Raw genomic sequence first — 25,535 nt, forward strand, 5'->3', positions numbered from 1 at the left:
AATAAAGGTGAAAAAGATGGGGGATGGTAGAAGGGATAGAAAAAAATTTAAAGAAAAAAAAAGAATTAACAGAAGAAATCTTGCACGTGGCAGATAGAATAAGTGAGAGAGAAAAAGGGGGTGAGATGGGGGGAAGGAAAAAGAAGTAGACGCTTTTACATCGATGCAGAGCACGTGCAATGAAGGAGGAATCTGTTCGTACACGGGCACACCCTAGGTGGGATGCGTGCTTTCGTGAACAATCTATTCTTCTCTCTTTCTTTTCTTCTTCGAACATTCCCCCAAGTATTGAGAAAGGAACGCTTTAAAGCAACGCGTCCCTACGACAAGCAAAGAAAATATATATATATATATATATATATATATATCTTGAATCTGTCTACTTTTTCCAAAGAAACTATTTTCATATACATGGTACTATATATATATATATATATATATATATATATATATATATATATATAGATATATAGAGAAAAAAATAAAAAACTGCGATGCGAAGGATCTTCCTATTAAAATTAAGAGCTCATATTTGGTGAGAATTTTTTTAAGATGTCTAGCAACCCATTTTTCCGTGGCACTTGTAAAAAAAAAAAAAATAATTGATTTTTTTGACCCACCCTAATGTATATGTATATAATATACATCCATTTTAGTAAATCCTTATTAGCAAATTATGTTCTCTATGAAAGTTCATTTTACATAGAGTAAAATTAAATGAACCAAAATTTTATTGGATTATTATTATTGATTTTTATTTAAATGTAATATATATTTCAAAATATCTGTAATTTTAGTTTTACTTGTTACATACATCCATTTTAGTAAATCCTTATTAGCAAATTATGTTCTCTATGAAAGTTCATTTTACATAGAGTAAAATTAAATGAACCAAAATTTTATTGGATTATTATTATTGATTTTTATTTAAATGTAATATATATTTCAAAATATCTGTAATTTTAGTTTTACTTGTTTAGTGATCCAATTAATGTAATTTTACTTCACATACTTACATAAATATATACATAAATAATTTTGATAGGTAAATTTTATATTTTGAGTTAAAAGAAAATTCTTTAAAAATACAATGATGACTAGAGAAAACATGGTAGAGATAAAATTTTCATTTTACATAGAGTAAGATTATGTTAATCAAATTTAATAAAATTATTATTTTTGTGATTTTTATTTAAATATAATATATTCAAAGATATATGTAACGTTTTGGTTTTACATTTTTATTGGTCTAATTAATTTAATTTTCATTCACATACATATATACGGATATAAATATTTTTGTTAGATTATTTTGGCATTTTGAGTTAAAAGGAAAATTCTTTAAAAATACAATGTTTAGTAGAGAAAACGTGTGGTAGAGAAAAAAAGAATAGAAGTGAGAGGAAATAAACGAGCAAGGAGAATCGTAAATTAAAAGTGTGATGCGCTTAGAGTTTGGTCTATCCGTCTTCTCAGAAGGCGCCATTATTTAGGTACTCTTTCTTTCAGTATGTTCTCTGTCCTTTCTTTCCCGTCCACTTGATAAGTCTTCGAAATGTAAAAAACGAGGGCAAACGGGATAAAAGAAGAAGATAGAGAAATAGTAAGAGAAGGAAGAGAAAAAGAGAGAGACCGGAAATGTTCGAAAGGAAAACGAGAGCTACATGTTTTACAGATAGTTGCCCTTCTTTTTCTACTTCTTTCTCTCTCTTTCAACCCTTTTCTATTTCTTTCTCGTTCCACATTATTATTATTTTTCTTTTAAATGAATTACTTTCTTGTCATATAAATTTCTATACACAACTAAAATAAAATCCAAAATATTCACTGAACAAAAATTAATTGTTATTCTTTAATTGATATTAAATATTTTAATATCTAAAAATTAATCTTAAATATTTCTAAAAGCAAGGATTGTTGTTAATAAAAAAAAAACAAATCCTTCCTTTTCTATCTATACTACTACTACTTTACCTTTTTTTTCTCGTTTACGTCAAGCTGCCAACTTTCCACCCTCCTTTTCTTCACAATTCCTCGACATTTATCATTCACGCTCGTTTGTACTCATAAAAAGAATCGTTAACACCTAGAACAGATTTATTGTTGTTATTGTTGCTATTGTTTTTGTTGCTATTGCAGTTATTACTCGTTTCATATTCCTCTTCGCAAAAAAATAATCACCTAACCCCGATTGCTCTCCATCTACCCATCATTTCCCTCTTTAACATTTTTCTTTCATTTTTTCTTTGCATTTTAGTGTTTTAGTTTTCACGTTTCCAAGCGTGATCGAGTAAACCGTGCATAACCTTCCGGCATAAATGACTACATCCATGAAAAATACGGGAAATGTTCCGGGTCCCAGGATTCAACCAAGTCTCTCTAACAACAACCGCTTCTTGTTATCTCGTTTGCAACAACACTTCTCGAGTATTTGTACGAGCTGGATGAAATGATTAAAAAAAAGGACAAAGTGTTTGCTTAGCAAGTATACAACGATGTCACACTGATATTATCTCTACTTACATTTTTCACTTCTCTTCCATTTCAAATCGTCTGTTCTTGTTCTTCTTCTTCTTTCTTCGTTCCTTCCTTCCTTCCTTCCTCTTATTATCTTTTTCTTTTTTCTTCTTTATTTCTGTCGTACTTTTGAAACAATACACGATGTGTACAATTTTAGCGACAAGTAGTAGAAAAACTTTTTAATAGCATAGTCGTGAGAGTGAAAATTTCAAAAGCGACAAGATAAAAGATATCTACTCATTTTGCGACAAAAATACAAATTGCAAATAAGATCTTATACTGTCGTACTAAATTAAACCACTTGGCGAATTTGATTTTCACTCAAATATATAGAATACATCTAAGAGATTTGTTGTATAATAATCAATAATACTTTTCGGTGTATTTCTTTTCTCTTCTTCTTTTTTCTTTTCTTTCTTTTTTGGCATGGGAAATTTTAAATACACACAGCTGCCGTGGGGGTTTTTACAGAGTGAAAATGGATCAAGCTAAGGTAAACTTTGAATTTAATTTCCTTTAAAATTCTTTTCTTTATCGACACTACACTTCTTTTTTTTATTTAGATTTAAATAAAACGTAACAAAGATTAATTTTAATTCGATAAAAAATGAAACTCGGGTAATCGAATCCATGAAATACTTTTTTTTTAATTTTTCTTTTATATTGTATATTATTTTTCTTTTTCTATTTTTTAACATCGTTCACCAGACTATCATCGATCACGGGTATAAATTCTATCAGCTGTAGACGTCCACCTACTTATAAATATTTCACGTTACTTTTATACAGCTTATTATACTTTTATATCGCAGCGTACGAATCACTATTCCCGCAAAAATTTTTTTTAACAAACTCGTTCGCTCGATTTTTAACCCATACGCTTTGATCGTGTTTTTGTTATCACAAAAAAAAAAAACAGAAAAAACCCAAGTATCTATAATTGATGTAAAACTGTCTGTAAGAGTAAACTATGAAATATAACTAACCTCATTTGAATCAGCTTTAAACAAAGTTAACGAGACACATAATTTATAGGAATTCGAAATAATAAAATCTTTGATTCTTGGGACTGCAGGATAAATTGATATTAATAAAAAAAAATTGAAACCTAGGATAATAAAGACTCGTAGCTAAAATCGAACTTTTAATTTGTCTCTTCTTTTCGTAACAACAATGGTCTTCCTTCTTTCGTCGCGTTTTAATGTCCATGAGACACGCAATTGCGGAACAATCGATTTATTACTGTGAATTATGAGTGAATTAAGATTCCTATCAATAAGAAAATGAATGAGATAAGTTTTTCTTTTTCCTTTAAAAAATGAATTGTTTATTTATTAACAATTATTCTTTCTAGATTTTATTTTTATTTTTATTTTTATTTTTATTTTTATTTTTATTTTTGTTTTTCTGCGTTCCTTACAACGGTAAATAAATTATTCTGTAAAAAAGAAAAAGTATCCTCATTACTCAAGCCCATTCAAAACTCAAGATTTTAAGGCACAAAATATAAACCACCAAAGAGACTAAAGTAATGTACCTCTTTCAAACATTGCTTGAATAAGAGAGAGAGAGAGAGAGAGAGAGAGAGAGAAAAGGAGAGAGAGAACAACAAAAGCCAGAAAGTCTTGAATGAAGTCTTCGTCGCAGAATTGCATATTATGCTAAACAGAAACGCATGAAATTCTAGCACAACAGGATAAATTGACTTACGCAAATACCACGTTACAATAACTCTATGATAATTCACCAAGCGCATTGTTGATAGACTGCAAACAAGAAAATTCCACGTTGGAGGAAACTTAAATTTATCCACATTTAAACAACTGTATATATGCATGTAGTAATTATTCGGATATTTTTGTTCTTATATCAAAATTCATCTTGTGATTTACAATATCGATGAAAATTTTTATCTGATTTTTACGAGATACATTCATTTTTACGAATTTAATTTAATTTAAAATAAAATAAAAAAATAGACCATATTGAAACAAACAAAAATATAAATTCATATCCAGAAAGAATACTAATTGAAATAAATTTTTGTGAAAAAAAAATAAGAATAAGAAGAAATTTAACGATTATCCAGCTTTTAATTTATTTATTTTTTTTTAACATAAAATAAAAGCATATTCCCAATAAAGGATGTTTTCATATTCTGTTTATAACTCGTCATTAAATTGCATACCCATGGCTAATTTCGATACGCTTGATAGATATGATAAAGTAAAGAAAGGGTTGGGGTAGATGTTTCGATTTTAGAAATTGTCTAGGTTGATCTGGATCGGTCGTTCCATGAAACGAGTGTCTCTAACAAACGGTAAGGGTCAACGTTCATAGAACCGATTAATGTACCAAGACGAACGCTACATGTCCCTTATCTCTTACCCCGAATGTAGTTTTCTTCTCTTGAACATTAAAATAAACTTTAACCCTGATAACAAGATTTTTTGGATTTTAGACTTTATTTATAATTTGGAATTTAGAAAATCCAATCTTATTAATGTAAACAAATTAAAGAATCATCGAAGTATTTTTTATATAATCGAATTATATAATTACATCATACATGTGTGTTTTAATTTTAATTAATAATTTATAAAAAAAATATTAACCTAATACTTATATGTGTGTTTTTAATTAATACGATGCTTGAGTGCCATATATTTATTTTGTATAATGCACAAAAAATTTGTATAATTTTTTAAAATTAATATTTAATAAAAGACATAACAATCTGATTGAATTATTTGAAAATGAGAGAGATGGAATTTAGAAAGTAATTGGATTTCTTTCATAGGAAAAAAATAATAGACACTTTTTAGTTCCTCCATTCGCATAACTGTCGACTCGATAAAACGTCTCACAAGTAGCCCTAACAATTCCACTCGCTCCCCTCTTTCTCGCTCTTTTGCTCTTTCTCAAGTTCGCGTTAAGTCACTTATACCGTACGTGCGAACATGACTTTCTTACGACTTAGTTCGTCGATTTAAAGTCACAGATAAGTACACTTCGGTAAGAAACTTATGCCGTGAATTCTGAAGAAAGTTGCTAGGTATGTGTGTTGTTTGCTCCCGAAAACTGGGTCGTTGTATACGATTGACGAAAATCTTGAAAATTGTAGATACTCGAGACTTCCGATCATTGCTCAGTCAACTAAAATATATTTTTATAATCTTATAAGATTCAAAAAAAAGAAAATCATGTGTGCAGATCACACGTGTTAGAAGTGAAACCTTCAAAAAATCTAAATTTCTAGAGAATCAGACGAATGCACAGTTTCAAGAGTAAGATAATTATAAGATTTATTTATTATAATATTATTACCATATATAATAAAGGTCACTGATATGGTCTCTGGGTGGAATAGCTGATAAAAACTACACTTTTCCAAATTCAAACAATAAAAATGGAATGCTGAATGCGATAGTTATAAATAGACACCAAAATCGTAGAATGTTTATCAAAGAAAATATAATTCGTAACTCGAAACTAAGTAAATATAAATTATCCTTTTTGTAAAACTCAGGTATAAAATTTTATTTGTTAGGATATTTTTCGATTTCTCGTTTAAATGTACATTTTTGCTCTGTCTAACAAACATTTTAGGAATGATGAAATAAAGACGTTACGAAAAACATATGGAAAATACTGCTGGACTAAACGAAGGTTCTGGTACAAATGCAACGAGAGATCTAATTGAGATCTTTTCGAAAAATGCTTTTAAACTACATAATCTGCCACACTTCTTTCTCTCTCTCTCTCTCTAGACCTATATTATTTATAACATATCTCGTCTTTATTCTTTAAACTACAAATTTATTTTCTCTAAATACTCTTGTCTAAATAAAGATCTGAACAACGAAAAATCTAAAGAACGCATTGAATCGTATCGCTCTTTCAGCTTATCGAACTGTGTACACAACGAGTCTCGTTACACAACGTTAGGACCCGTAGTAAATTCCCCCAATTCACGCTCGGCGTTCAGCCTGTTAAAAATGTTTTTATTTGATTAAAAAATTAACGTAAATTTCTTTATAGCGTAAATATTATAATAATTAATAGAATTTTTTTATTCCCAGGTTAGTACATGTTTTTGGATATTTTTTATAAAAACATATAAAAATCAAATTTAATAGACATATTTTGTCTTTGTGAATCAAATATATTTTATGCTGAAGCAAAATAAAAATGTGACAGTAATTTACTTGCTTTTGAATAGAATTTGTAAACTGCTCCTAATGTATTCTACAATGTTATATAATTCTTTTTCTTTTATGTATCTTGTAATCATTCTTTTTTGTAAAATATTTCAGACAATACAATTATTATATATTCTATGTATTTCATAATTATTTATTATAATATTTAAATAAACTTTACTTCTATCTCAGCTTTCTTGTTTCTTAATTCTTATTGACTTCTCTACCCGATTTTAGAATTTTATATTTCGACATCTCATATTGAATAATCCGGTTTTTTATTTTTTTCTACATTTTATTTTTTAGCTTTCTCTTTCATATAGATCTTTTATTTACATTGCATTCCTGCCTCGTGTCGATTGTCTCATCATTATAGTTTACACACAAAGTAAATCTTATTAATACCTATTGAATTTATTAACCCCTGCCGACGTCACATTAACACTCTTTGGAAATAATCTAATGATAATTGAGAAATCACTTTATGACTTGTAGCCTCGTGTAATTAACCTTTTTTATCTGAACTACTAAAATTTTGTTTTAATGGTTATTTGTATTAACTTCTAAAAAAGATTTTATTTGCCGAACTGTTTGCCCGAACTATTTACGTTTAGTCTGACTATCCTCCCAGTTAAACTACTGTGACTAGTTTCTCTGGTATATCAGCGAAAGTTATTATGGAAAATGTGGTGTGACATGACATTAATAAAACATCTGTAAAAATTATACAGGAGTGTTACTATTATAAAGATAAAGTCTACATCATTTTTTAATTTTTCAATAAAATAATGACCATTCTATTGAACATCGTATATAAAAAAAACACACACACGTTTAATGATATTAAATATTGACAAATTGTTTATTGAAGCATCGTTGAAACATTGAACATAGAATATTCTATTAAGGGTAAACAAAAAGATAAGCGATAAAGAAAAATGTGTAATACATAAATCGGAAACACATCTGAATACTTTTCGTCAGAAGAGAGAAGAATGAGAATTGCGAAGAGGAAGATGAGAATATGTGGCAATAATCAAAAGAACGAAATCTCGATCATTTAATATTTTGTTCACCTATCCCTTTTTTACATATTTATTATTTATATACATATTTTTTGTTACAGTTTCATTTTTATTATATTAGGAATTTCGTCTTTAAACTTATAGCAACACATTGATCTCGCTTGAGTTATCTTCAAGCGACGGGTGATGTACGAACGATATTATATAAGTTTTCGATTAGAAATTTCGATCGTACGCTTATCTAATTAATGTTAATTTCTATTCGAATTAGTTTTCAGAGTTCGAGCGTCTATCCCGTAGAGAGTTTCGAGGGGCTAAAACGTTCACGCCTTTCACCACTCGTATCCCTATTACATGCGCTCTGCTAGGCCCATGTAGTGAGAATATACGTGCGCTATTCTTACATTAGTCGCGTACGACGATCGAGTCGGTGACCGATCAAGAGACTAGAATGTGAAGTTTATAAGTACTCATCTACACATCTATAGATTAGCTAAAAGTAAGATTCATTATTGCATATATATATACGTGTAGGATTGGGTTTAGTGTAGAGGTGCAAGATTAGCGTACACTCAGTTTAAACCTGCTGATAAAATATATGCATTTAAAAAAGGTATTTAAAAAGATACAATAAAAGCTTCACAATCTTATAATAACAACCGATATAAGCAACTGAACTTTTTTAACTGAATTACGACGAAGAACGACTGATGACGACTGGCGACTGGCGACTACTCATGATGACTCAATATCCGCTCCTTCATATCCATCCGCACGTTATTCTCGAATTTTCCAAAACGTCCGGTCTGATGCAATAAACAAAGCATCGGTATCGTTCGAGAACCTTCCAGACTAACACAGTCTTACACAACTTAACAACTTACAAAAACAGGCCACACACCTTCTTTCTTTATTTCGGTCGTCAGTTCGTTTGTACCTTATTCTTTTGTCGCCTACCTACACACTTATTTCTGTTTATTCTTCTACCTTTCTATCGCTCCTACCTACAAACAGGTTTAGTATCGAAATTATTTTATATGAGTCCACGCTTCGTAGTATGCAGTTGCACACAAACACACACATATACAACCAGGAGCGATAACTACGAAGCAAAGCATAAAGAGGAGACCGAGAATAGGAAAAACTATATAGCTATATTCTGTCTCATTCTCTCGCAGGCTTAATCCTATATGTTTGTCTCTTTTTCTCTTCTTACTTAGAATCGTGGCCGCTGCATCGAATCGCTGCATCGCTGCCGTGTTTCATTTTTTCAAATCACCCCCATTCTAAAAGAAGTTTTTACTTTAAAAGTTGATCTCTTAAAAATTTCATTTCATTGGAAGCATACAAATCATCATCATACAAATTGCAACATCAATATTATTTCAAAAAAGATCGAATTATGAGAGAATACAATATTTTTACATATTTCGAATGTCGCTTAAAAAGTTTTCTAACAAATTGCAACATCTTCGATAAAACTATCGCATCCCATAAGTTAAAGAAAAAACACCTTAAGAAAAATTTCTATTCGTGTAAAGTCGTGGTAAAGAATAAAGAAGATCTATGAACATACAAGAAAAGATACATAGGAAAACTCGTAAGTCTAGTGAGAAACGTTAGTCTCGAGTCGACTTTCGCGTCGTTGCACTCGCTTGAATTCGCATAGTCAGACTGAATAACGGAAAAGGGGAGGGTTAGTTGTTATGGTAGTGGTGGTTCAGAAAAAGGGTGTTGTATCGAGATCCTCGCATATCGAAGACGATGGGATCACACTTCCAAAGTCATTTGGAAGTTGGAATAAAGGATGGGGTTCAGGTATGGAGAGAAAGGTTTGTAAGGTGTATAAAGATACGGGAGAAGAGAGAAAAGTGGAGGGGGAGGGGGAGGGACGATTGAAAGAATGCAAACGTGCATGCTGAGGTAGATCAGCGAAAAGAGAAGGAAACGTTAGGGGGGGAAAAAGGAGAAACATTTGGTATATCCTAGTGACAGTGTTTTCCTCTTGGATGTAAATCGTAGTAGAAATTTCAAATGAAAGAAAAAGGAAGAAAAATAAATGGAGAGAAAGAGAGAAAAAGAGTAAAAGAGAGGGAGAAAGAGAGATAAGAAGAGACAGTGTAGAAGTGGATGGAGGATAAAGAGGAAAAAAAGAGTAAAAAATGAAAAAGATAGAAGGAGAGTTATAAAAGCAAGAAAAGAGGGTTGAGTGGGGAGGGTAGATTTGGAAGGAGAAGGAAGTACTCGACTAGGAAGCATTGCTCGGTGACGCTTTTCGAGGTGGTTTCTGTCGCACGAACGAAATTGCGGCTGTTTATCTGAGCCAACCGACAGAAATTCCATTTCTTCTCGTGCCGGCATACCGACTCTTCGTGGCATGCACGCAAACCTTACACATAGACTCGAATACGTTTCTCAACGTTTCTATAGTTGTATAGAGGATAAGAGAGAAAGAGAGAAAGAGAGAGAGAGAAAGAGAGAAAAGAATATATAGTTTATTGTGTGTGGATGTGTGTGTGTATCTCGAGTAGTCGCGTTCGAGTCGTTGGCACTCTTATTTATTTCGTTTCATTGCATACAACTAGCGATTCTCACACCGAACTAAATTATGTCCCTCACTATATATATGTATACATGTATGTGTATATGTGTAAACGTATGTATGCATTTAGGTAGTTCGTTAACAATACATGAACACACATTAGATTCGAAATAGAGTTTGCATGTTACCTGTCAATAAATACGACGTCGATTTTAAAGTGGTAGCGTTTTATATCTGACATGTAACGGACACTTTTCCATGTCCTCTTTCTTTTTTCTCTTTCTCTTTCTTTTTTAGCAATGGACTCGGAAGAAAAAATATCATTTATATATATATATATATATAATAATATATATCTATATATGTATATATAGATATGAAGTATTAGCGTAAAATGTGTTACTCTTTTAAATGACGCGTTCCATTTTATTATAGTTAGATCAAAATTTATAGGACGGTTATATTTCTTTTCGTAACTAACTTTTCCTGGGTTTATATGTATCAAGCGTGCGGATTTAAAAATGGATACCAGGGGTATGGTATAAAGTTGCCTCGAATATTTCTGGTCTATATTATCTTGTTGTTTTTTGCTTTGCATTTTTATATGTTTGTTTAGCTTTTTATATTTTTATTTTTTTGTTTCATTTCGTTTTGTTTTGTTTGACTTTCCACCTCGTGTATTAAGCGATCCCAGATAATTTAGATTTATGACCATCCGTAAAGATACGTTTCCATAAAGCTTGTGTTATCAGTAAGAATAAAATACCTATACGAATATCCTATTCGTTAGTATTGCAAACATAAATATCTAGAATATTTTTTATTTTCATTGGCAGATTAACTAATAAGTTTAGTTTTTCATAAAAGAATACAGAAAATGGTTGTTTTCATTAATATTAATATCAACTGATCATATCGTGTCCATTGCTTTTGCAACGTTTCTTGCAAAATCTGAAAAAAATATAGTGTTAAAACCATTTTCCGAAGTATTTAAAATTCTCATGAAAAGTTGATTACTTTGAAACTTGAGGAAAAGGAAAAGTTCACTAACTGAACATTTGTTCGTTCCTTCGTTCTCGTTCGTTCACGTCCGTTTGTTCGTTAGTTAGTCAAGTTCTTCTTTTGCCCTTTGCGTTCATTAACCGACAAGAAACTTCAAAATCCTCTACGATCTTCCTTCCTTTCTCTTTTGCACCGAAAAAAACGTATTCGCTGACTCAATCGTTACTTACCTCCTATTCTCGATTCTATTCTTTTCCGCAATAATCATAAAACGATTATTTCATTTGGTTCTATTTATTTTTCTATCTTTTGGATTACTTTCTTTATTTTCTTCTCATATTCTCTTTTCTATTATTTCTTTAATTACCTTTCTCGTTTTACGTGTTGAAAATAATTACAGCATTCAAAACAAAACAGTCATGTATTGTTAAAACTTGTTGTTTTATATGGAAAATCTTTTTGCAAAAATAACTATTGTTCAATTCTATTCTTATGACTCATCATTGTTAAGGATGGAAGAAAGCTAGTTGTTACTCGAAACGAATACACCAAGGACAAGAATATTGTTCAACAATAATTGTTTTCCACTTGATGAGTTTTTAACTAGAAATCTTCGTATTATTGTTTAACCCTTCGTTGTTCATGAATTCATTGGTCTTGAATAAAATACATTATGAAAATTCATCGTATAATATTTGTGTGAAATATTTTTTGATAAATTTTACATAGAAATGAAAAAACTTAATGCACGAGAAAATTCATTATTTTATTAAACCATGCTAACTATTTTTTGGCTTTAGATAACTTAATATTTTTTTAAATTACTAAAACTTTGTTAAAAAAAAAACTTAGCATAATGTAAAATGAACATTATTCTATTAAAATATCAAGTAACAGAGTTTTGCGAGACATTGACTCGGAGAATGATTGTAATCATGTTCCTGTCATATTTTCTAAGGGAAAGAAACTTTTGACAACTTTTTCCACTCGTCAGATTTCTAATACGGGACCATCTCTTTTCCAAGGAGGCATCTTGTCCGTTCAGTTGTCGCTTCATTATTCACCCGCATTCTTAGAAAGGAGATTACAACGAGTGTCTTCGAAGGAATCTATCTATAAAAAGAACCATCAGCAATATTCGACTGAAGTATTCTTTGATCGATTCTTTTTGTACTAGAAATATCAAAATTACTAAAGCTTTCAAATTTAAAGTCTTAAAATGTCTCCATTACAGCACAAAAAATTATTATTTTGTAATCACAACGGTGTCCCGATGTTCGATACGAAGATTCACTTAAATAGAGATTGACTTCTCAATTATATTTAAGTTAAAAAATTATTTTTAACTTATTTTTAAATTATTTTTAATAATTATTTGCCGGTCAACATTTTCAGTAGTTATTTTTTATGACAGTATTCGTTTAGATATCCGATACGAGAAAAATTGGATATTGATAGACAGATATAATCTATAGATAGATCCGATAGACAGATTGACTTTTTAAATTTGATAAGTGATTGTTAACGTTGTTGGGCCAAACTTGTAACTAACTTAGGAACGTAGAATATTCTATCTCAAGCAGAGTGATTAACTTAAGATGTAAAGTAATACCACTGATCCTTGAGTTGGGTCGATGCGATTACCCCTATCGTAGTAACCGGAAGGCGGCTTCGGCTCTAACCCAATTAAATCGTTGCAAGCGTAATTCGTGTAGAATAGGCATCACACCTTACAACGAGAACAGTTTAGCTAAGTGACGACATTAATTGCTACTTGGAAATATATGTGCGATCGCTACACTCTAATTCACATTCCTAAATACCTAATGATCAACATTATACAAAAAAAAATTACCAAATAGTTGGGTTAATGATTAATTCGATATATTTTAACCCTTATCGATCATCAGGTTTTCATATTGATTATTCTCACTTAGTTATAAGTAGTTATATTATTAATTAATAAAATCGTAGATAGGCAAAATATATAATAGTTTTATCGCAGGAATGAGTGTGATAGGAATTCATAAATAAATAAATGTACACAAATTTACAACTTGCCTCGACATAACAATTCTCAAGAAATTGAGAAAAAATCCTAGACAAGAGAATACTTTATTTCAAATGAAAATTACACAATTATATAGTGATTTGAAGATAGATTAAATAGAGAAGGAAATAACTCAAATATGTTGCTAGGTACCTTTTTTCGCATGCTTGAGATCTTTCTTACCTTCGCTAATTGACTCCAAATAAACGTGGCCAAAACGACACGTGGTCAGTAAACGCGGTCAGAGCAATTCCTGATCTTAGCAGCGGCAAAAGCCGACTCGTGGTCAGGAAAAGGGCCTAACTCTTAGAATAAAGCTACATGAAGGGTGGCTGTACAGATTTCTTACCAAGGGTTAAATAGCACTAACACCACCATCATCAAATATAAAAATAAAAAGATTAAGTAAACTAATGAAAATAAATTGTTATCTCAAAACGTATATTCTTTTTCATATTGTTTAATAATTAATTATTTAAATAATCCCAAGAATAGAGTGAAAAAGATATTAAATTTTTATATTCATATAGAAGATTTTATATAAGTCCGAATTAAAAACAATATTTCTTTATATTCTAATTAATCATCACTTTGTATTTTAATTAATCAAAATAAAACGATTAAGTAAATTAATGAAAATAAATTGTTATCTCAAAACGTATATTCTTTTTCATATTGTTTAGTAATTAATTATTAAATATTCCCAAGAATAAAGTAATAATGTATTAAATTATTACATTCAAATAGATCTTATATAAGTTAAAATTGAAAATAATATTACTTTGTATTTTAATTAATCATTGCATATAAAAATGAAAGGATTTAGGAAAGTAATGATAATAAATTGCTAATTCAAGATATACACATAAACCAATATTATTTCATAATGTTAGATATTTATTAAATATCGAGAAAAGAACAACCAAAAAAGTAACTTAAGATGAAGTTATCGAAAAAGCTCGAAAAGAAGACGTTAAATCGGATAAAACGAAGTTATACTATTCGTCGTCGTTACGTTAAAAGAGAAGATCTCGTTTGTCAGCTTTTCAAATAGTATTTCTTTGTCTCGTTCGTAAAAGAGTGAGTATGACAAAGAGAGAAAGGGAAAGAGAGAAAGAAAAAGAAAGATCACGTTGGTAAGCCTGCTTGCTTCCTTGCTTGCTTGCTTGCTTGCTTGCCTTTCCAGAAAAGTCCAACGTTTTTACGGGGAAGTAAAAGTGGAGCGGAAGAATGCAGTAGCTGAAGGAAGAAGAAGAAGAAGAAGAAGAAGAAAAAGAAGAAGAAGATGAAGAAGAAGAAGAAGTTAGGTGCACCGAGTAACGGGAGAATGCATTTACCCTGGCGAGCCGATGAAAGGTCGAGCGAACTGCCCAGTGAAAGAGTAGAAGAAAAGGGATGAGGAAAAGAGAATAAAAACAGTCAGATCGAAGGGCATTAAGAAGAATTCCAAGAAAATAGCGTAAAGAATTCTCCATCGTGTACACCTATGAATCTACATATGTGTGTGTGTGCATGTGTATATCTATATAATACGTGTGTGAACACGTCCAAGTATATGTATATGTGTATCACTGTCCTCGAAAAAAAAAGTAACGTTAGATCGGGGTCGAAAGGAATACGAAGAAAATATTGCATTTTCTTGCAATGCGGAAAAAATACTTACGCGTTATTCATCGAAAAGAAGAATTTCTTTTCTTTTTGTTGTTTGTTTTGTTGTGTGTTTCTTCTCTTTTTGTAATTTCAAAGTCGACGAGAAAGTTTTCTACAGTCGGTTAAAAATGCATTTGGTTTTTCTATTTCTTAATTTTTTGTTTTCTTTTGTTTTCTTTCTTTACTTTTCTTTTTTCTTTTTTCACTTTAGACAAATTAGAGGGAAGTTTGTGGTCAGAAAAAGAAGAACGGAATGGAAATACGAGAATCATTTAGTTTGTTTTTTTTTAGTTTTGTTTTAGGATAAATGTTGAGATGTACAGAAGAATTTCATTCGAAAAATTAATTAATGACTAGGAAAAAAAAAGGGAATTTCGGGAAGAAAAGAAATAAAACAATATTTCTTTGGATGTTCTTTCGTATTTTTTTAACTTCGTTTTCAGGATAATAATGAAATGTAATAAAGTCTATGCGAAATCAGGATTTAGGCATAAAAATTAATCAGAAAAAGAAAGAAAGAGAGAGAGAGAGAGAGATAAAGAGAGAGAAAGAACTTTTTGTCAGTCTTCCAATGATTAAAGGAAATACAACGAAAAAGCAAATGAAAATAGAAATAAAAGTAAATGTTACCTAGATTTTCCTCGTACATCCCTGCTCTATTTTTGTATATAAAAAATGTCATTCGAAATCAGAATTTAGGTATAAGAATTAATGAACAAAAGAGAGAGAAAGAAAGAGATAGAACTTTTTGTCAGTCTAGCAGTGATTAAAGGGAATACAGGGAAGAAACAAATGAAAATAGAAATAAAAGTAAATGTTACCTAAGTATTTCCTCGTATGTTTCTCACACCACTTTTCGATGTAAAAAATGTCATTCGAATTCAGTATCGATTTACGTATAAGAATTAATGATTAAGAGAAAGAGAGATTTTGTTATAAGTTCAACAAAGATTAAAGGAAAATTCAATGAAGAATCAAAGGAAACTTCAATGAAGAATCAAAAGAAACTTCAATGAAGATTAAAAGTAAAACGTTACCTATGTGTTCTTCTTCATTCTTTCTTCGTTACTTCATTTTTGACTGTAAAAAGAAAAAAGGAAACAAAAAATCCATCTCATTCTCTAAATCAGATCGTAGGCATGGAGTTTGTAACAAAAAAGAAGAAGTAAAAAGAGATATAGAGTTAAAGTGAATTAAAAAGAAAAAAAAGAAAGAATTATCTTTCGTGCACTCTTGTTCCTTCTATCTGTAAAAATTTTCGAATCTTAATTGCAGAGGAATGGTGTTTAATGGCGTGAAATATTGGTTAGAAAAAGATGCTGACTCTTGTCGCAACCGAGAAAGCTTTTAATCCGTTGGTGGAGGAACTTGTGTGAAAAAATGCTGACCCACTGATTTCACTGCCAATCCGTTAGAGAAACGCGCAAGAGAAGAACGGCGCTTTTTGAAAATAGTTTAACGTGAGAATAGAAGAGAATAGAAAGAAAGAAAGAATAGAAAGAAAGTAGAAAAAGATGATAAAAGAGAAAAAGTGACAGACAGTGAGACAGATAAAATACGAGATAGAGAGAGAGAGAGAGGGAGAGAGAAAAAAGGGGAGAAGGAAAAGCGCGGGATATGCGCGTCAGGGCCGTAACTTGGGGTTGGTATTTAGTGGGGCGCAGGCGTCGGAAAATAGGAAAGGATCCCCTCAGTCTTCGAGCGAACCCGATACGCGCGGCTTCGCTTCATTTCGTTTCGCTTTCCATGTGGAGTATCGAAAAATCCATTACTCGACTACTAACTTTCTTTCTCACGCGTATCTTCCCCCTCCCACTCCTCCTTCCTCATAACAAAATCGTATTACAATAGATAAACTAGACTTCTTCTAATAATAATCTATGTACATTTAATACACGTATTCCTAATACCTAATAATAAAAAACAAAAATTAAAAAAAAAAACAAATAAAAAGCATACTTAGGCATAATTTTTGTTTTTCAATTTCATCAATAATTATTATTTTATTTTGTAAATATAAATCGTTGTTTTCTTCTTCTTTTTCTTCTTCTTCTTCCTAGATTTTATCTCTTCTTTATTCCAAACTACTTTTATTATTTATCATTTATATATTTGTTTTTTTTTTTTTTTTATTAAGAGAAATCATTTTTTTAATCATCCTTTTTTTAAAATAAAGAATCTTACTTTATTTATTATAACTTGTCTTATGTGTTACACGTTATATTAGTATCTTTTTAAATTTCTAATTGTAATTTTGTACTTTACTCGAATTTTAATTTGGTTTTAATTTTTTTTTCTTTTATTTTTTAAGTAAAGAAATTAGGAGATACTGTCAAGTAGTAGTAAATTTTCTGTCTCAGTATGACCTGACCGAACCGTGCTTAGTAACAAATACACTGTAATTAACTCTTTCGATAATAGATTAATCATTACGTAGCGAAATTCGGTTGAGTAATTTCAAGTGCGTCGGTAATATTCGCTGACGCGTGTTAAATAATTAACGTGAACTCTCTCTCTCTCTCTCTCTCTCTCTCTCTTTATTTCTTTCTCTCTCTGTTTCTCTCTCTATCTCTCTCTCTCTCTATCTCTCTCTTTCTCTCTCACTCTTTCACTTTCTCGCTCACTCGTATGAATATATTTTGAAATATTGTGATAATAGTTTAACCAAATTAGATCGTGCTTTTATTATTATTATTATTATTATTATTATTATTATTATCATCATCATTATTATCATTATATGTAAAGAATAAAAAAAATTAAAGCGTTTTACTTTATATTTGACAAAATTTAAACGAAAACTTCAAACATGAAGAAAAACAAATTGTAATCTGAAGAAGAAGAAGAAGAACAGTAACAAGGAACAATTTTGGGAAGAAATCATTGATACAATAGAAAAGGAAGCATTTGTACGAAGGTAAGCAATCAAGTATACTCCATAAACGAGTACGTACTTAAAATTTATAAAAAAAAGAAAAAAAGAAAAAAAACTTTCTTTATACTTGAGTTACTTTTATTCATCTTCTGAGATCTCACTTGAAACGAAAGGAAAAAAAATGAAAAGACAAGAAAGAAAGAAAGAAAGAAAGAGAAAAAAGAAAAATAAACTTGAGAGGTTTAGTTAAACCACTTTTCGTGTACTCGACACTTTTTATTATAATTCTTAAGAACGATCGATAACCTACCCTTATTGGTGTGTAATAACTCGAAGTATGGTTGGGGTAAAAAAAAATGACAAAAAGAAAGGAAAAAAAAGGAAGAAGAAAGTTTAGCATTTAAGAGTCCAAAAATTTTTTTTAGATTAATTTTAGTAATTTATAATATTTTATAGGTCAACAGAGCTACGTGTTTGAAAAGTTAACAAAAATTTTATTTCGTGTAAAAATGTATTCTTACTTTTTTAGGTAAACATTTAATTTAATATCTTCATTTTTTATTTTTTTTTTTTGACATTTAGAAGTTAAATTTTATTAAAGATGATTATAATATAATTGAATTGTATAAACAAATTAAATTAAAAAATAATTTAAATGTTTCTTACAATTATTATTAAAGTTTTCAAAATGGTGTGATAAATTAGGATGTTTGGTAATTTGAAAAGATCGAAAATCCTGTCGTCACAATAAAAGTAGTTCGAAAGCATCAAAAGAAACTTCAGTTCTTTAAGTAGAAAGAGAAGGAAAGAGAGAGATAGAGAAAAAGAGAGAGAGAGGAGAGAAGAGAGAGAAAGATATAGGAGGATTGGACTTCGACGTTAGAAGTTGAGTTATGGCTTTTTCATTCTCCCCTTTTAAAAGACGTTTAGAATCCTCTCTGGCACGTAAGGGCACACAGGATTGGTTGCTCAGGCACTGTGTGGCCAAGAAGAAAAATGAAGTGTTCGAGTATACCTAAATGGAATGAGAAATAGAAGCAGAAAAAGGGAAAGAAAGAGAGAGAGCGAAAGATGGGAAATTATTGATCTCTAAAAAGCAAATACGGGTTCGAAAAGGATGGAGATTCTTCACGGCGTGACGTGAAAAGCAAAATGAAAGAACCCCCGTGACAAATTTCTTTGAAACGAGTCACGAGCCTCGTACAAGAACCGCAAGTACAATTACTAACACAAATACGAGTTACAACCACGGGAGTTAAACGTATGCAGATTTATTACTGCTAGTGAAAAAAAAAAACAGAATAAAAAAAAAAAAAAGAAAAAAAAAAGAAAGAAAAAAAGAACTTAGGTAGTTATGCTTGCCTCAGGTTGCTGGAAGCTATCAAAAACGTTCTTACTTTCGTGGATAAAGACGTCAAGATATACAAACACCCATATACAGCGACATTTATATCGTGTCAGGTAAAAACTGTCTTTGTATTTTAATGTAAAAATGTTTTCTTTTTCTTTTTTTTTTTCATATTTTATATACGACCACCTCCAAATTATTTAAAACATTTTTCTGGTCGACGTCATTTACTCACGTCATAATTTTGTTAACTTGCATAAATTTTGTCCAAAAATTCATCGATTTTTCCAACTATTAGTCGATCAAAGTTCTTATGTATCTTTGAAATTAAAATTTCTAAATAAAAAAACGTTTGAACGAATTTTGCACAATCCTTACCAATACCGTGAACTTAATTTAATTACTTCACGATATATCACCTTTCAAATCTACTCCAATATTATTGACTTATTAGTAGTACGACCAGAGATATAAGATTATAAAGTAATTTACCGAATAAAATACGAGGAAACTTTTTCCCTAAGTCTGGGATATATCGGAATGATGTGGGTACGTTGTAAAATCGAGGATTAACGTGGGAATTTTATTTTTTTAACGACTTTCAGTAGTACGATACGTGCCACGGGACACTCGAGAACTAAGAAAAAAAATATCTTTCTAGTAACAACGTTACTACCACTGTAACACCTTTACCTTTACTGCAAATGTAACTGCAACTACAACTGCTGTTGCAAATGCAACGAACGCGATGCTTTCGCGAAAAATAATAGGGAATCCAATTACGTATGAGCCAGTGGCACATTTTCGTAGAAAATAATGTCGAAAGTACCTACCTCGTTACACTAACGAAAGGATTAGGGGGTCGAAAGGTGGAAAAGGAGGAGAGGAGTTGGGGAGGGGGCTTACTGAAAAAGTAGGAGAAAAAGAGAGTGCAATCAAGAACTTTACTTGTAGATTTTTAATCGTCATAGTAATCAACGAGTTAACTGCCGTAGAAATCGTAACGAGTTTCGCGTAGTCCAAACGGGGTAAAAGAAAGCTTACTACTGTTCGACTCGATTTTCCCTACCATCTTGTCTCTTCTTTCTCCTTCTTTTCCTCCTCCTTCTCTTCTCCTCCTCCTCCTCCTCCTCTTTCTTCTCATCCTACGACTACTACTACTACTACTATTACTTTCACGTCTAATTATCTCGACTTACTGCTGCACTTTTAATTAGACATTCATTGTACATTTCCGGTCATAAAGTTTAGTCCTGCGTTACGTTTATTGTAACTAAATGAATACTACTACTACTACTTATCGTTCTAGCAATTCACGACTAGATTAGTTATATTTCATTAGGCTTTTTCTTTTTTTCTTTCCTTTTTTTTCTTCCCTCTCTCTCTGTCTCTCTTTCTTTCTTTATTCAGTAAGGTTAAGCAACAAATAATGCAAAGTTAATTTGTAAAGCTCCTTATTATGTTTTTATTACAAAATTTTAATTTTTTTTCTATGCACTTCGATAAATATAATATAATTCACGATAATTTTATCTCAATAAAAATTTAATAATATTTTATATTTAAATAATCTAACGTCTAAAAAAATATTTCGTTGAACTTACAATACTTGTCAGTATTTTATATTTAAATAAATAAATTTTTATTTATTTAAATTTTCCTTTTTTTGCCATCCCAATATGTTTTTTTCTTTTTTTTTCTTTTTTTTACTTTTTTTTTTATTTTTATTCGTATAGAAATATATTTCTTCAGAAAACATAATTTGTGTTATTTTGTTAACAATATAATCGCTTACCTTAAATATCGACACAATTTCATGTTTCCGTTATAAATTACATAACGATCGATTCCCACCTCTCTCTCTCTCTCTCTCTCTCTCTCGCCCATAACCATTCTACATTACTCGACAAAGAAAAAAGACTCCACGAAAATATAAATGATTTGACCCGAAAGTGTCGTTCGATTTAATAACCGTCGGACGTTCACTACGTGACTAGATTTCTCTAACACAGAAATTCTCTACTATAGAGGGGGAGGAGAGGGTAGGGGGCAATACCAATGGCCTCGAAAGCTCTCATTTTGAAACAATTTTTTTTTCTTTTTTATACAAAAAGAATGTCTAACTTTTATAAGTCTCTTTCTTTCTTACTTTCTTTCTTTATTCCTTTTTCTCTTTTTCTTCTTTTCGTTTTTTGCTCTATCACCAAATCTTGTTAAAAAGTCGTTGATAAAACTTTCTTAAACAAATTCATTGAATTCGAGAGAGAGAGAAAGAGAGAGAGAGAGAAAGAGAGAAAAAAAAGTAAATCGTCCGAGAAGGAATAAATATTTTTAATATCTATGAATTTTCGTCTCATTTGAATTTACAAACAGGAAAGAGATAGGAGGAAGAAACTATTACTCGGTGCATATGTATAATATATATTACACCCACAGATATATATATATATATATATCCTCATGTAAGTAACGTGCGGAAACATTCGTCAACATGCAAATGCAAATGCAACGTGTGCAAATTTCACGTACAATGTTACGTGAAATCACTTGACGACATTTACATGAGAAATATTCTATTTGAGATATCGTTCAACTTTTAGATAAGAGTGGAATTTACAGGGTGTTTCGTATAACATATATACATATATATATATATATATATATTTCTTTTAGTCTATCAACGATAACAATCAAATTATTTAAATGGTTTGTATTAAATAATTCATCCTGTATATGCTCATGTTATTTGAACAATGATGCCAAGTTTTATGTAACGAACAAAGATAAAAAATTAAAAAAAAGAATATAATGGAAATCAGTGTCTTGTTGAGTATAAAAGCGGGACAAAACTAAAGGTAAAATTAAATGGTGTTTCTAAACCCTTCATGTATCTTCCCCATCGTCAATTTCCGTTGGATATTCTTTCGCTCATTCACTGATTCGTTCATTCGTTCGTTCATTCGTTCATTTGTTAGTTCGTTCGTTCATTCGCTCATTCATTCGTTCATTCATTCGTTTCTTCGTTTGAGTAACGAACATTCAACAACTATCATCGACCGAGTAATCCCTTCTAGCGCTATCGTTCGTTCCGTCACGGAAACGAGAGACGCAAAGTAAACAGCTTAATTCTCTCTCTGTCCATCTTCCTTGGAATTTAATTACAACGTTGAATTCCCTTTCTACCGCATACAATTGCTATTTTCATCATTTAAAAGGCAACTATTTTTCAATACTATTCTAACAATTCTAGAAATTAATTATACTTAACTGTACAGATAAAAATTGTTTGACATTATTGATTATTTTTTTGTTAACTATATATAATATTATTGTAAACTAAATAAAATTTTGACATTATTGTTTAAACTTACTTTTTCATTAAATAATAATATTAAAAATATTTTTAAATATTCGTCTTGAGAAAATTATTTTTTCTTCTTCTTTTTTCAAAAGAGTGTACTTCTCGATATAAATTATAAATAAAAATTCTTAACCTATTAACCGGGCGTAACGTATAAATACGTCAAACGTATTTTACGTATTTTATATATAAATAAAATAAAAAATATATATTTCGAGGTAAATGCATAAATTAAATATATCATCCAACCTGAAATATTATTTTGTTTTCAACTAATTTTCCGACATCGTACATAATGTGTTAATTTTATTTAAAAAAAAATAAAACAAAAGAAAACCATAAAATACATAAGTGAAGTAATATAGTGATGAACCCAAAAGAAGAAAAAAAAAATAAAGAAAAAAAAAGAAACAGTTACACAACGGAAAAGAAGGTAAAATTCCGGTCACATCTGCGTCGACTTACAGAATCCTTGAATTTTGGGATCGCTAGCAGTTTTCTCCGCGAATACGAATACGAGGAAAACTCGGAAAATCGGAGTTCCGAAAGAAAAGAAAAGAAAAGAAAAGAAGAAGAAAAAATAAGGAAGGAAAAGAAAAGAAGAAGAAAAAATAAGGAAGGAAAAGAAAAGGGAAAGAAAAAAAAAGTTTGGGAAACAAAACATGGAAGGTCTACGGAAATCTTGTGGATCTTGCTCGCATTACTTTTTCTCTCTTCGAAATGGGCAGTCGGTGGTTGGAGGGAGGGTAGGAGACGGGGAGGGGGTTTAGAACGTGGCGACCACTGTTAGAGGAGAACTCGACCATGGAAAATTTGAATAAAACTCCGGACGAAAGTTAGAGAGAGAGAGAGAGAAAGTGTCTTTTTTTTCTTTCTTTTTTCTTACTTTCTTCTTCTTCTTCTTCTCAGTCGTCTATTTTCCCCCTCAACCCCTCGGCAAGACCCTCACATTACCCTTTCTTTCCTTTTCTCTTTCTTACTTCAACCCACCCTCTCTGACGCAAAAGAAATGCAAGTTTTTCAACGGGAAAGTCGTAAAGAGTCGCGACCGTGTTAGGGAAAAATCGCACACACTCGACTTTTCGACGTCGTCTCGACATCTGCTTTCCGAATTGCGTTTTCCTTTATTCAGCTCTATGTTTCCGTAGGGTTAATTCAATGAATATTCAAACAAAATTTTCGATTTTTTTTCTCTCGATAGAATTTAGAAAGAAAGATTATTATTATTATTTGAAAGATATTTCTCATTAATGCAAATTTATTCGTAATATCTCAATAGGTCGTTAGAATCAGGTTTGAATAACGTATCATTAAGATAAGAAACTGATGAATCAGTGATATAATTCGTTGATATTTAATGTATGTTCTTTTAATTGATCTTTGATAAAAGGAAGGAAACGAAAGAGAAATAGATAGATAGAGAGAGACAGAGTAAAGAGAATAACCAAAGCTTCAACATTTCCTTCCATCCATTTTCTCAAGTTGTTGAGAATCCACCTCAAGTATGCGTGCCGCAGTCCCCAGCAGCAAGTTGCTATACTAACTTGTCGTTTCCGACCAAGGAGAAGGAATCCTCTTCTCATTTGTCCAATAACCCACGAACTGGAATATTCCATTTTCTCGAGTTTCGCACTTCTCTTGAGAACCGCGAACCAACCAACCAACCACCCAGCCAACCAGCTAGCTTGCTTACTAGCTTGCTTGCTTGCTAGATAGCTAGATAACTAGATACCTGCTAATCCAAAGAACTAAATTCTATATCTATCTATATATCTTTCTATCTATCTATCTATCTAACTAACCTAGTTGAACCAAGCCAGAAGGAGAAATTTCTTTTCGAAAAGAAAATAAGGATATATCCTTGATCGTAGATAGAACGCAGATAGATCGTATACCACATACGGTATCCTCCAGGGCTATCTTCTACAGTCACTCACTGACCGACACCCCAAAACCACTGGGAGAACTATGTCCCATCTATAACACTCTTCGATTTAAGAAAGAAATTCAGGATTCGATTACTTTTCCAAAAGATTTTCAATATTTGTGGACGCTTAATAAACTCGGAGAATTTCTTTCTTTCTTTAAAATATTCTTTTTTTTTTTTTATCACTTGATAACTATCATTCGGTATTCAATTTTCAGTTTTCTCTATTAAATTAGGTATCTATTGGTTGGTATTTAATTTTTATTCTTTGTTTGTTGTAACTGTATAACCTATGACTGGTATCAGGTTAATCGTATTTTTTTACTTTTTTTTGACAACACATATTATATTTTAATACATAAACACACAATACATATTTGATTTTAATGTGGTTTTAATAAAGTTTTAAAATGAAATATATATAGAAACATTTTGCATTATAAATTTTTATAACACACAACTGATTGTGGTCACAAGTTCGTGTTCAATTGATCTGGTACTTACCAAGTTTTCAACTTCTATCGTGAGCGATCGGTAAATTATTAAAAAAGTAATTGAATGTTGTTGACTTGAACCCGATGTTGTTTCTTAATAACATAAACTTTTTTCTAGTCTTTTTCTTTCTGTTCTTAGAGCTTACCGATAATAACGATAATAGATTTGCATAATAAAACGTTGATACGTCACTACTCACAAAAGACGTTATCACCCTTCAGATCTTAAATATTTTAGATATGCGGAACAAATGGCAAGTGCCATACGTTAAGTATTATATTTATCTACGGAACTTTTCCAATCCCTTAGGAAAGGAATACAAAATCGGAGATTCTTATCGGTTACTCTAACGATTAGCATAAATACGTTTTACGTATTGATCGTGTACTATAATATATTATACTTTATGTCAAGTTAAAAAACATAAATTTTATTATTTTTATATTATATAGTAAAAATAAATTAACATTTATTGATTGACGAGAGAAACTGATCATCCTAAAGAAACAAGATACCCAACCATGATACACCCTAGTAG

General features: G+C 30.7%; 1 protein-coding gene and 1 long non-coding RNA gene across 4 annotated transcripts in view; one reads left to right on the plus strand and one right to left on the minus strand.

The window, feature by feature from the left end:
• Positions 1–1,185: 1,185 nt before the first annotated feature.
• On the minus strand, positions 1,186–2,501 carry LOC149033346 (uncharacterized). Its single transcript, XR_016179028.1, has 3 exons — positions 2,182–2,501; positions 1,975–2,086; positions 1,186–1,548 (listed from the first exon to the last, which is right to left on the minus strand). It is a non-coding gene; the product is annotated as an uncharacterized LOC149033346 (long non-coding RNA).
• Positions 2,502–16,678: 14,177 nt separating this feature from the next.
• The window catches only part of LOC107065057 (neuronal growth regulator 1), a 63,712-nt gene continuing 54,855 nt past the window's right edge, over positions 16,679–25,535 (plus strand). The window contains exons 1-3 of one of the 3 annotated variants that reach the window (XM_089179806.1): positions 16,679–17,908; positions 18,789–19,127; positions 19,234–19,327. The gene's annotated coding sequence lies outside the window, so the exon portion shown is untranslated. The remainder of the gene's footprint in view (positions 17,909–18,788; positions 19,128–19,233; positions 19,328–25,535) is intronic. The other 2 variants (XM_015318368.2, XM_015318366.2) reach the window with 2 other exon arrangements.

This window comes from Polistes dominula, unplaced genomic scaffold, assembly GCF_049000335.1.
Source record: "Polistes dominula isolate Pdom_NZ unplaced genomic scaffold, Pdom_raw_medaka contig_49, whole genome shotgun sequence".
NCBI lineage: Eukaryota > Metazoa > Arthropoda > Insecta > Hymenoptera > Vespidae > Polistes > Polistes dominula.